The sequence below is a fragment of the Macaca thibetana genome, chromosome 7 (assembly GCF_024542745.1).
Source record: "Macaca thibetana thibetana isolate TM-01 chromosome 7, ASM2454274v1, whole genome shotgun sequence".
In the NCBI taxonomy this organism is placed as follows: domain Eukaryota; kingdom Metazoa; phylum Chordata; class Mammalia; order Primates; family Cercopithecidae; genus Macaca; species Macaca thibetana.
The window spans coordinates 77,581,758-77,595,968 of record NC_065584.1 but is presented as its reverse complement, the minus strand read 5'-3'; the positions used below and the strand labels follow the sequence as shown (position 1 = coordinate 77,595,968).

Below are 14,211 nucleotides of genomic sequence, written 5' to 3'. Positions count from 1 at the left end.
ATCTTCCTCAAATAAATCTATAACAACAATTTAAATTAGTATTTAACGTTTTCACTATTAAAAACACACTTTTTAGAACTGACTTGTGTGGTATATTATTCTCTTCCGTAGCTTTTTGCTTTTATTTGAGTTATAATTGCCTCATTGTTTCATTTGCTTGCTTTTTAAAATAATTGTCTAAATTTAGGTCCAAATTTTCTGACAGAAGTATAAAATTCTTCTCATTAAAATTAAAATACATTAGGTAATTTATCTTTCTTCCTTTTGAAAAAAAAGTTTCTTGAAGTTATCTCTACTAAAGCTCTCTGTGCTTCTACTTAATTTAGCCTTATTATAGCCTAGACATGCTTGATAGCAGTTAGCATGGAACTTTCCCACACCGTTTATGTCTAACTTCTCTTTACCACATTCTCTTATTGAATTGAATTATTTGTTTCTCCTTTTCTTCGTTCATTGCCACATTTTCATATCCTTTATTTCCTGAAAGAGGGGGTATAAAAGATTTTTTAAAATAAAGCTCTTCCACTTAATAATTTACCCCAGATCAGAATTCAATAATAAATTTATTTTCTCTCAGAATTTGGAAAGACTTGCTTACTTTTCATTAAACTCTCAACATTGTAGAAAATGTCAGTGTCCTTGAAGAAAGTCAATTTGTATATGACTTTCTTTTTTTCTTGGAAATTTTCACATTTAAAAAATCCCTATTGTTTTGCAATGATACGATATGATTTCTTTTGTAAACATTCTGCTGCAATCTTGGTGAACACTTTCCATCTGGAAATTCAAGACTTTACATTTGGAGTAATTTTCTTTTATTATTCCTTTGATATTTTCTATAAATTCCCTCTGTATTCTCTTTCTAGAATTTCTGTTAATCAAAAATTCAAGTCTTTTTCTTCTGGGGTTTTACTTTTTTTGTTTGTTTGTTTTAAAAAAATATCATCCTATCCTTTTTATCTGTATTTTCTTTCTGGAATTTCTATTATTTAGAATTTAGAATTGGTTTTCACATGGCTTTACTTTATCTCTCTCCTATTTTCCATCTCTTTTTTTTTTCTGTGTTACTGACTGGGTTGTTTCTACAATTTTATCTTCGGTCCTTCAGTTAGATGGTTTAATTTTTGCTCTCTGTGATAGGCAGAACCCACCCCCACCCCGCCCGATCTGCCAAGCCAACCACAAAGATAACCAAGTGCTAATCCTCACGACCTGTGAATATGTTGTGTTACATGGCAAGACATTAAATTCGCAGATGAAATTAAGGTGGCTAATTAGCCAGCTTTAGGATAAGTTGGATTATCTAGATGGACCAAATGTAATTACAACAGGCCTTTAAATATGGAAGAGAGAGGAAGGAGAGTTACCGTCAGAGTCATGCAATGTGATGGACTCCATATGTCATTGCTGGATGTGAAGACAGAAGGGGACCACAAGCCAAGGAATGCAGTCAGTATCTAGAAGCTGGAAAAGGCAAGAAAACAAATTTGGTCCTGATGATACCTTGATTTTAGCCTACTAAGACCCATTTTAGACTTCTGGATAGAAATTTGTGTTGTTTTAAGCCACTAAATGTGTGGTAATTTGTTACAGCAGTAATAGAAAACGAATATGCTATCATATTTTCAATTTCTAAGACCTATGTATTATTTCTTAATATTATCTTTTCATAGAGTTCTATTTATGTAGAAGAATTTCTTTTGTCTTTGAGGGTGTTAAATACATAGGGTAATGTTTTCTTTGTATTGGATCTTTTTCTCTGAAATCTTTTCTTTTATTCCTTTTAATTCTTGTCTTGTATATTAGAGCCTTCCTTCAGAAGTCTAAGGTCCTTGATTTTGCATTTATATTTAAGCGTAAGGCACTGAAATGATGGTTAGGAACTCTTTTAGTCTGGACAGTTTTTTTGACCAGTGGGCATTACCATAGGTAAACAGGCAGGAATCTGGCCATTCCTTTAGGAGACTCTCTAATGCCAGTAAGTCCAGTGTTGTTTTTCTTTGTCAGTTCCCTAGACAGGTGGTAACCCATGTTTGGTTTGAAGCATACAATGATAGCAGCTAATATTCTAGCAGTCAAGTGAAAAAAAAAGGTGATTATGAATGTTTTGTTCAAGATGCAGGCTGTTAGATAGTTAGATAATCACTTAAGAACATACTGGCTGCCTGCTGAAATTTTAAACCACTGGAGAGATGGAAGTCCAAGTATCATCTTTCTCACTGATTTGGTTAGAAAAATGTGGCTTAGGTTTAAAGGCCAAATGGAAAAATATTCAAGTTCCATGCCTGGTTTAAAGGCCAAATGAAATAATATTCAAGTTCCATGCCTTTGCCTAGGTCAGCATACTTGAGGGAACATTCAGGTGTACAGAGCCAACTTACTTACCCATGATCACTGCCTCACACTGAGAGAGCAAAAACATAAAACTAAAAGACAAAACAAAACAAAAAAACCCTGAGGAATTAGATTGTCCTGTTCATGAAACATAGATCAATAGTTATAACTCAATGATCAGGTAATTGTCTCCTTCTCCATGGGAAAATGTAAGACAGGAATAGGACAAGATGCCAAGAATTTACTCTAGCAAGTCCTTCTACATATAACTTGAAAGTGGGAATAGGCATCCCTCAATATACAAGTATATACCTCAATATACTTGGTGTCTCAGCAGTACCCTGGATCCACAGTCCCTTTCCACAAAAGGTGCCATCTCCTCGAGTAAGATAATCTGAGGAACTAATTGCCTACTGTATAGATTCAAAGCATCCTCCCATTTTCAGCCCACCTTGCTCCAGGCTGTCGAACATTTTATGTGCCTGTGATCCTGAATTTGGAAGCTCAAAATTCTTAGGTGTTTTTTAAATCCTCCTCCACACCCCCTTGTAAGTAAGCAGATTTCAATTTTTCCCTCTTGTAAGTTATTTAGCACCAGTCCTTCTCTTCCTACCTTCCAAAATTTTATTGACGTCTCTATCTGCTCTCATCTCCTATCCCTGCTGTGTGTCTTTGAGGTTTATCTTTTTTTAATGTGTTTATTGATATGTTAGGCAACTTATTTTGAGGAAAAAGAGTACCTTCAATCTATCATGTATAATTGAGATTCCTTTTGTGATCTTCTATATTTAAAAATAATTTATAAAATGAATATTTTTTGTAATCACAAAGAACACAATAAATATTATTTTTAAGAGAATTAAGATTTCAGTCTAGTGAAATTTTTACCTCTACTCATTCTAATTTATTTTATTTACTTATAATTTTTTATGAAAAAGTAATTTCAGGTATCTCTCCTATATATAAATGTCCCAGTTATTCCATTTGCCAATTTTCCCCCCAAAATTACATTTCATTAAGAGGCAAATGCTGTTTGCCTGGGTGTTAATAAATTATTACCACTTCATATACAACACATATTGTACAACACATATTTTATAAATTTGGAAAAATGTAACAACTGAGCAAATAGTATAGTGAGAAGACTAATATATATTGAGTACAAATGTAAACACATTATTCTTGCCTTATAAATGAGAAACTTAAGGGTCTTCAAGCTTAAGTAACTTATCCAAGGTCTTCTGTTCCAAAGGCCATATATACACTTTCCATATACTGCCACCAACTTCTGTAGACCAGCGCATTTTTTTCGATAGATTACTATGTGGCTATTCAACCAGATATATTAAAGTATTTATTTTATGTCTTTCATGTCTTAGTTTTCTATTGACAAAATGGGAAGCTCAAACTCCCGTGTCCTTTCATTTTCTCTTGGCTTTCAGAATTGATATGAGAACTAAGGCACCATCTAAAACATAGACACATCAAAAGGAGCTCTAGAATTACAAGTTAGCATAATTTACCATAAAGAATTGTTCCCCAGCTGGGGTGTGCTGTGGCTGGAGCCCAATTCAATACCAGGAAGCCAGCAGACCCACCTTGTTGATTAAAAAAAAAAAAAAGCTTCATTCTACATTTTACTGATATGCTTTGGGATTCAGTGGCTTCACTGTTCTCTCAGCCTTTGTTATTATTAATACTTAATTTTAATGGAAGAAGGGAGGATTTTGATGTGGGTGGCTTGCTTCTTCTTTTTGTTGTTGTTAAATGTAGCAACAAACAATCAAATCAAAGGAAGAAGAATACAAAGAAAATGGGTGGTGAATAAACAAAAAGGTCAGGACGCTAGTATTTAGTGCAATTTCTGGGGAGCTATTAACTACACTGTGATTGGCAGATTTAACAGTACCTTCTGCTCTCTTTTGCCAGCAACTATGCAATTATTCCAGGTGTTGTAGTGGAATGACTCTATCAAATTTTATAGGATTAATCAGCATGTAAATGTTGGCAGGCTTCAGACTCAGATCTGGACTTCAGGTGCAGACTTAGAACAGGTGGAGAAAAACACTTCTTCATTTGTTTTTAAAAGAGATTTATAAATCGGCCATACAACTTCTGCCCCAAGACAGCTTATTTTATGACTTTTTACTCAGAATAATCTATCTTTGAAGTGTACAAAAACTTAACTGTGTACTAAAAAGGTAAAAATGATTCCAGAATTTATAATATGCATGAATATTACAATTCTGTATTTCCTCTTTGAAATTCTGGGAAATATTTCGGTTATTGTTGTTTTGGGGCTTGGTGGGGGGAAATATTTTAAACATTTCTTCTGTTGGTTATAACTTCATAATATGTCATAATGTTGCTGAAACACCAAGGGTTTGGTCTAGGTCCCATTGCCTTTCACACAGAAAGCCAATCACTGAGAGGAATATTACCAGGGAAGAAGGCTTTATGCAAGTGCTGCAGGCGAAGAGACAGGAGATAAGTCTCAAATCCATCTCCCTAGTCTACTAAAATTAGAGGTTTATATAACAGGGAAGAAATGTTACTTGGGAGGACTAAGGAAGCGGAGTGGGCCAACACATAGCAGATGGTCAGTCAGGCAATCATGTCAATGAAGGGGTCTGGTGTCTCCTTGTCCAGATGTGGTGGTGTGCTGAGTTTCAGTTCTTTGATACTATCTGGGAGGGGGAGGGGCGCTAAAGGTAGATTTACTGAGAAAGGAATTCAGATAAGACAAAAGTAAATTTCCAGCTTTACAACAGGGAGGGTCAATTTCTGTTTATTAAAACAAAATAACCTGTAAACATCAGTTCTATGGAGAAATTGGAATGATTTCAATAATAGTAAACAAAGAGACAAACAGGGTCTCTATTAGTTCCATCTGTCAAATTTTTCTTTAGTGATGTCAGAGAGATGTTCAAGAGGGATTTGGGACACTGTGTAAAGCTCATTGTCTCATTAACTATTTGGCATAAACTCCTCTACTCATGAACTTCCAATGCTCCTAATTGCCTACAGCAGTGGTTTTCAATTATTTGTCCTTGCCAAAACTAATTTAGGCACTCTTTGAGTAACAACAGCTCACTCCAGCAGGAACACTCTGCACCTTGAGGATGGGGCATGACAGAGCGGAGTAGGAAAGTGACATTTTGAGAAGCTCTTTTAGATGTTTGGATATCCCCTCTCGCCTCTGGCCCCAGTAGAGAAGCCCTGTCCCTGAGTATGGAGTTCAAACATCTCAGTTTGCTATTTAAGGCTCTTCAGTTCTAGTTTGACCTAGCTACCCAGCCTCACCTCAAACCCCTTCTCTAACAACATGAATTTTAACCAGACAGCTTCTCCATTATACCTTCATTCCTGCCCTAGTATTTTTTTTATTGCTGTTTCATTTTCAAACCAAAGACTAGTTCAATCTCACCTTTTCTAAGATACTTTTCCCAGCATTCCCCAAACAACTGTATTCTGTCTGTATAGTCCTTGTTTATATTACTAGTTTGATCATGAACAAGTATAGATCAGAGACTCACTTAAAATGGATGTGGCATGTTCTGCAAATGCTGGATTTATAGTACGTACTGAGTAATTTAGCAGCTCTACCATTGTTATTTAAAATCCCTTTTCCATTGTCTTATTTTTGTTCTGTTTCTTCCACGTTTTTTGTTTGGTGGTAATTGAGAGACTGTTGGGCTTCACTATTTTGAAAGAAGTTATTCTACAAGACACTTTGTTTCAACTCTCCACTAAATTGACAGATGAGGTTCAGTGCTGAAATGACTAGCTCAGTCCCACTGGGGTTATTGTTCTTTTTCAATTGAAGATATTTGTTCTATCTTATTAAAGGTACCTCAAAACTTCAGCAAATGTATCAAATAACCCAAGGCTCTCGTATACCCAATGTTAGTCATTATGATAAATAATTCATTCATCAAATCAATTCTAAAATCATTAATTTTGTTGATATACTAAATATACTAGTTAATGGTAACCGTTTCTACCTTGAAGGACAAAACAGTAGGTGAAGTTAGAAGTAAACTTAGATATCCTTGAACTCCTTTCTTCTGTGGGAACAAGGAAGGCAATACTTTTTTTTTGAGTTTTGTTTGTTTGTTTTTCAAGAAAAAGACAAATGTAATCTGACCTAAATTTTAGGCTGTCCTTTTTGTTTTATGGTACATGCCAGTACAAGAAAGAAAGAAAATCTCTCTCTCTTACAGTGCAATGTAATAAATGTCTTCCTATATAAGCTTAAATTTTTAACTGAACTCATGTATGTGATGAGAACAAGAAGCTCAAATGCTAATGTCAGCAGATAAGGGGAGAATGAGCCCAGAAAGTGATAATAAGTGAGATGTTAAAAATTTATCAGAATCTGAAGCCTAGTTTCTCATTTTTAACTGAAAATCCAGATCTGATTTAGAAAATAAACTGATAGCAACATGTAGTATAAATCACAGCCTGAGAAATTGGAGGCTGAAGGACAGAGTAATGCAGAAAGTGATGGATAGAGCATCAGTGCAATGCAGTGGGAAGACCGGGATGGAAATGAGAGGGACTCTGGAGCAGGACACAGCAAGCCTTGGCCATTGCCTGTACCATGAGGAGAACCAGTCTCAGCAGGAGAGAATTAAGCCTGCTGACTGGGAAGGCAGTGCTGTCATGAATCATGATAGGAAAAGCAAACTGTGTGTTTTACTCACCTAGAGAGTAAAAATATTGATATAAATCGGTTACTGGGTTATTTTAAACTATAACTTTAAAAGGTGACCTTAGGTCTGTTAAAATGTGTTTGGAATTATGGGCTTCTCATTCTAGGACAAATAACATATGCATTTGAATTATTATTACTTAAATGCCTCTTGTGGTTCTGGCTCATTTCGATTGTATCTGCAGACAATGGCTATTCCTTTTACAGAAACAGATGACTGAGCCAAAACTCAGCTTTTTGGCAGTCAATAATCAGGAAGAAAAGAAACCCCAAAAAAAGGCCTTTGAACCACTGTAATAGACACCAGGCACAAAAAAATTAGAAACTTCTGCATTTTACTCAGCATTCATTTCCTTTATAGGTACCATGAAAGTTTAATGGACCAGTTATGAATGGGTATTTGTATTGGCCAGAATAGATAAGATTATACTGCTGAAAAAAAATCAGTGGCTTAAGACAGCAAAATATTTCACGCTACATGTCCATTACAGGATGACAGCGTGACTCTGCTTCTCACAGTCCCTCAAGACACAGTTGAGGAGTATTTCATCCAGACACAGGCTTCTTGTATCTTCACAACAGGGGAAAAGACACAGTGATTTGAGAACAGGATTTTAAAACATCAGCCCAGAAGTGACACACATGACTTCTGTTCACATGTCTGTGGTCAAGGCAAATCTCATGATTACACTTAGTTCAAGGGATTAGGTAAGCATAATCCTACCATGTATCTGGAAAAGAGAGGATTGGGAAAAAGTCAAATAGACAACATCCCACTGGTATGAGCTAACGCTTGTAGAAGTATCATTAAACTAGATACATTACACACATGTAAAGTTTTAATATTATTGTGCTACAAAGTACCTTGTTCTTTATGTGGCATTTAGTTGTTTTGCACTTAGAGAATAATCACCCTGTTATGTATTTTCTACTTCATGGAATGACATCATTCTCTATGGAGTTTTAGCTGAACCCTCAAACCTGAGCTGGATGCCCAAGGAGCTATGATAGTGCCCTGTGCTTTCTTCTGTGTCATGACGCCTAGGGTGCCTTGTAATTGGCACCTCAAGGGCAAGAACTGAGTCAAAACCTTCTTCAATCAATCATTGGCCAATTTCCAGAGGTCAGGCCATACTTTAGAGGCTGCTCAGTTGCCTCCTTGCCCCAGTGACTACGCCCCAGTCTTTGTGCCCCTTGGGCTGCAAACTTGACTCTAGAGACAAATAACTTCAGGATTTAGGCTAATTTTTAAATAATCCCTGCCACTGACACTGACTATAAATACATATGCTTGCTTACACATTTTATGTCTTAAAATGAGTCTTAGTTTTTATAATATAGAGAGTAAGGCGGTTCAGTGACTCTAGTTAACACAACTGAACTGTTAATATTCCTATTTGTCCATGTATTTTTGTTGTATGAGCTTTAGATATCTTGGTAAAGTGACAATGTAGAATTTCATGCTTCTGGGCAATGTATTTTTGAAGGGCAATTTTTCAGGTTTGTGTTTCAAATGTACCTACATACCAATTTAAAATTCCCTTTGAATAATTACACTGTCATACATCCTGTATCAGCTGGAGTTTAAAGTACTGGTTCTATACTCATAAGAAGAGACATGATGGTTTTAACATTAAACAAAACTTTCTTGCCTCATTTAAACAGCACTTACATTGCTATAATCAGAGAGTAATCTAGGCATGGCAGCAAAACAAGGATTGGATAAGGCTTGAAAAGACCTATCAAAATCCCAGAAGACAACCAGAAAAATGTTCAAAGCCTTTCTAATTCTAATAGAAATTAAATTATTCATTTCCTCTTCTTGGGGCTTTTCTATCTTCGGACTGCAAAGCCCTACTTAATTCTCGGAGAGAAATGGCCAGTTAATTGGTTAACTAACTGTAGCCCACGGTAAAATCCCTCATTAACAAGTATGTAAAAAACAAGGATTGTACATAGCAGAGAGTCATAAGTGCAATGTTTTGTTAATCTTTCACCAGAAATAATATTCCTTAATGTGCAGGTTTTCTGATCTTTCAAGTCTAACGGTCACTAGGAAATACCTGATTGTGTCTCTTTTCTACCCTGGAAGAGGAAGGTGAGAAGTGATCAAGGCTATCAAAACTGATACCTGCCATCAAGAGGAAAGAGTCACGGATGAGTCTGACTCTTCCTTACCTTTTCCTCCAGGTCTTTACTCCCCCTATGCCTTTTCCTAAACCAGTTAAATTTCCCAAAAGTGAATTAAAAGACTGGTTTTATGTATTTAGAAAAATGGAAAATATGCTTTTTCTTCCTGTCCTTTCCAGACCTGGGAAAATGTTATCAACTTTCCAGCAGGAACCTGGTTTCTAGGTCTATCTAGGTTTCTAGCCATGGTCTAATATATTTTCCATCCTTCGATACATGGGAGTACGATCCCCCTTTAGAGCACACAAATACCATTTGAAAAAGAACTTGCATTAACATAACTATGACCCCACTGGAAAATGCTTTTATCAATCATCTTGCATAAAGTTGTCCTCACATACATCAGAGGAACAAGTTTCAGATTTCTTGTTGAGTTTTCCCGTGCCAGTCCAGTTTCATAAACGATTGTTTCCTCAAAGACATAAACAAAATGCTTGTCCTTAAACATTTCTAACCTAGGAATAAGCAACAAAGAAAAAAGGGCCCAGGATGCCGATAGAGGCCATACTCCTTTAAGCGAGCCAACATCCAGCTAAGAACTGTTATCCATTTGATGCAAGGCAACCTGAGCTATTTCGGCTCCCTGATGCTAGCTAACCACATGAAGAGACCAGGCCAATTTCTCCTTCCACTGTTTGTTCCATTGAACCTTCCACCCTTTTGCTCTACATAACCAGTCTACTCATTGCTCTACATAACCAGTCTACTCATCCATCACTGTAAGAACCCTACCTGGAGTCTTTTCTGAATGACTGCTCAAAGGCAAGGGTCGTGCCTTCTATTCTTCTTATCTCCTAACCACCCTTACCATTCTACCAGGTACATAAGGGATGATCTAGATTTGCCTTTTAAACATGCAAAAGGGCAGGGGCTTGCGAGTGGAGAGAAAATGCAAACATTCCTATTACACAGGCTTTAAAAAATAACCTAGATGTTTTATAATATAAATTTTGGACTATTTATTTCTAAAATTGAACTTCCATCAACACTTAACCAGTCTCTTACTCTTTAGCCCTGTTGCACATGTATAATAGTTTCTGTAAACATCAGCTTATATTCTTGAGAACAAATTGTAAGCATTTTTAAATAAATTAGATTGATAGCTCTGCCAGAAAAGCCTAAACCCAATTTGAGACTGAATTACATGTTTCTTCTACTTGCTGCTACATCTTCCTTATATCCTGGGCCTTCACACGTCTTCCATGGCTTTAGAATATTTTGGCAATATCCGTGCATCTAATATTTCTTACCAACCATAACCCATACATTAGAAGACTATTCTGGAAATCTTTCTTGGAAAGCTCTTTATGCAGAAAATAGTATTCTTCCTGCGGAACTGCTGCAGAATGTTAATAAATGTCGCATATAAAGAGCCCCGTGATCATTTAAGTGTGGGAAACTTGAGTTAAATAAAGTTAAACAAGTTACTTCATTGCAGAACTTTTTAGAACTTTTAGTATATTAAAGTGCAGTGTCAGTCACGAATAGGAAGATGGAGAAGGCAGCATTTCCCAACTTCTCACAATACAATTCAAGGAGCAGCTTTGAGGGCCAGGAAAATGTACTTATAGGGATTAGAACGTCTCTCTGTCTTGTGTCCTCTTTAGAAAGCTAATGCACTCATAGTCCAAATTTTGTCGCACACCAAAATAGTTACTGCAAAAATTGTATTAGCCTGGAGGAATTTTCCAGTCTCCCTGGATAACATGACTGCTTTAACCTTAGAAAGTGTATTGAGAATTAATGATCAACTCTATTTACTTGAATAACATGAAGGTTCAGACACTGAAAATAATTTCTGGAGAACACAGCATTCAATTCTTTCTTCCTCACCATCTCCCTCATCCACCCAGAACTAATTCCCTTCAAATTAAAGATGGAGAAAAGAATAAGCCATGCAAATATGCCTTCTGTCGTACTGACAATAATAAATATGGACAAAGAGTTTAGAAGCTGGTCAGTTTGAAGTAGGCAGAGGTTCATGGACCTGAAGATCTCAGGTTTTGTTTGAGAACTGGAATTTCTGCATCTTGGTTCTACCTTCCTCAAATTTTTACTGAGGAATTTGCTTCATTTTCCCAAAGCAAATTCAACATTTTAATGTACACATAGCCAATCATAAAATCAACCCCTTATTTTCCTTCCAACAGGACTACAGTACCTAATGAGTTTCAATAATTTTAAGAAATAAAAATGAAAGAAAAATGGAATTAACAAGCTCCCTTCCTTTCCATGTAATCTAAGAAGAATGCGACATATACTTATTCCAAGTATGTGCAAGAATATTTCATCACCAGATCAGTATAACCTCGGAGAAATATGCCTGAAAACTTCAAACTACAATACCCTGAGATGATGCATCAAAAGCCTGTTGGAAACAAAAGTTTGGATTCAGAGTGGCATGTGGATACCTGTTTTTCTCAGCAAAATAATTCAGCCATTGTAATTATTTTTAACAGAATTGGGCTTCACACTGTGGGATAATGAGCTGGAAAATGTATTTGTTTTAAATAAAGGCATTTTCACACTACAAGAACACACAAACATCTACGAAACCCAAATGCGCCCGTCCAGCGTGCCTGGTAAAAGAGCCAATTTGATGTTATTTCCAACTGTGTAGAAATAATTTGCTGCAAATTCAGGCTACAATGCAAACAGGTGCTTCTTGAAAGAAACCCCATGAATCTGGAATTGCCAAGGGCTGGGACAGCTGGGAAACAGGAAGATGTTCTCTCTTAAATGGCACCTAAGTTTCTGGGGCCTATTGGAATCATGACTCCAAGCACTCACTACCATTAGGTTGGCCATTTGTGATCATAGAACCAGGCTGGTCCCTCAAATGAACCTTCTGATTTCACCAAAGCTGTGGATTTACACTGGCAATGCTAAGAAATCACATTTTAAACTGAGAATGAATGAGAAAGTAATTCCCAAACAAGCCCCAGGAAGGCAGATAAGGGATGTCACCCCAAACTCTAACAATTTTACCCTTTGAATTAAATAAAGGGACAACAACGAAACAAACCAAGGGAGAAAAGGGCGAAATGAACAGCTAGAAAACACATAGATGGAGCAGTTGTAAAACAAACAAACAAAAAGATGGGGAGAGGAAAGAGGGGAAAATCATAATGCTGTATCAGTAAGTTGAATCATACAGCAGGAACAAATGGTGAAAATAATGCAATTCAAAGAGAGCAATCAGAAATTATCTGAGTCTTTAAAGGCAAATTTTCATGACTGCAAAATAATCTAAACACAGAACATTTTGATTGGTGTTAGGTTCAATTGGGTGTTAAAGAAATGCTGCTCTGTGTTAATTATTCTTGCTTGGACTTTAACACTTTGCCAGTACTCATTCATAGCTCTGCCTAAAGTTTATTGTTGGATCTTATCGGGCAGTTGACGAGTGTGATGACTTTAAATCTTCTTTCTTGCAAATTTGGTTTCCTTCTGCTAAGCCTGTAAAATGCCCCTTTGCCACCAAACACAGGTACCTTAATAGAGGAGTCTATTCTGAATTTAAGAAGGAACTTACCAGTACAAACAGAACTTCTGTGGAACAGCACCAATGTGTCCTGACATGATTCTCAGCAAGGATTTTCTGGTAATAAATTTTAAAAACCCAAGAATGTACTTGAAAATATCTCAGACTTCCAAAATCCATTTACTACTGAAAAGGCAAATGTGTTTAAGGCAGATGTTAGCATAGGCTGAGAGTCACATTTTCAGCTTGGTTGTCACATGACTAATTTATATACAGCCGAAGTGTTGAAACAAAGAAACAGAGGTGATTGCGTCAACTTTAAGTTTCATATAGAGTGAGAACTTTCTCCTTTATTTTACAGTGTGCCAAGCATATAAAAAAGATTTGGTTGTATAAAAATGACGTTTACTAAATTAGTTTAATTTTAATTCCTGATAGCTGAACTCACACATGAAGCAAATATTTTCCTTCTAGAATTGATGTTGCTGCTCTCCCTGGAGTTTCTTGATTGCTTTGAGGAAAGAAGTAATGTTTCAAGAACATATCACAGGGGTATTTGGAAATGTAAACTATGCTATTTAAATTTTATTGCTTCTCAAATGAGAGTTCCCAGGATCTTTCTCATATTAATCTGTCCTTGAGAAAAGTGCCTTACCTTTTTGAGCCACTAGGAAAACAAGCTGCCAATACAAATTATTCATAATCTCAGCTCTTTCCAAGGACAATAGGTCCTGTTACCAGAGGATGCTTTATTTAACTTAGCCGCATGTTGGGTTTGGGTTTGAAAAATTGGGAGTGGTAGAATGATAAGAGATGAAATGCTCTGTAGAGTAGAACGAAAAGGAATTTAAGGTTTCTATTGAGAAATCAAGGAAAGAGAGGGGAGTCGGAATTCTGAACACTGTAGGAGGTCTCCATGCAACTAAAGAGGGGTACTAGAGAAAAATGTTGAAAAGTAACTGTCCCATTCATTTCCTAACAGGTTGTGTGCTTTGGTTTTGAATAATAAAACGTAGCGTTCATTGTTTCGTGTATTCTGTAATTTAAAGAAAAACATTGTATATATTCTTTAACACTTAAGACATCTATTTTTTAAAGATTTTTTTTTTTTGTCAAAATAAGGGTTCATAAACTTTCCCAAACATGGAAATGTCTTGTTCCTTCTAAGGAATGTCTTGTACCTCATAATAAGAATCATAATGATGAGTCTCCTTGTATTAACCTCTCAGAGAACGAGGCACATGGTGAACTCTACTGCCTCAATCAGCAGCTAGAATTTACCCTCAGCAAATAAAAAGGTTGAAAAAACTAAATTCCAGCTCACAGTATTAGAGTCAGTTACATTTTAAGTAGAAAAACATTTGGTTATATCATTGTCCTTATAGCATGATTCTGACTTATTTGCATAAGCAAATATTTATGTTCTTGTTTATGTATTTTTGTAAAACAATATCTACAGGAAAAGTAGGCCTATCCTATAAACCCCCAG

At 36.1% G+C, this 14,211-nt stretch overlaps 1 long non-coding RNA gene across 1 annotated transcript in view; it reads right to left on the bottom strand.

The window, feature by feature from the left end:
- Positions 1-1,373: 1,373 nt before the first annotated feature.
- The window catches only part of LOC126958999 (uncharacterized), a 62,122-nt gene continuing 49,284 nt past the window's right edge, over positions 1,374-14,211 (bottom strand). Inside the window, exon 3 of the long non-coding RNA XR_007727426.1 lies at positions 1,374-1,464. This is a non-coding gene — a long non-coding RNA (uncharacterized LOC126958999). The remainder of the gene's footprint in view (positions 1,465-14,211) is intronic.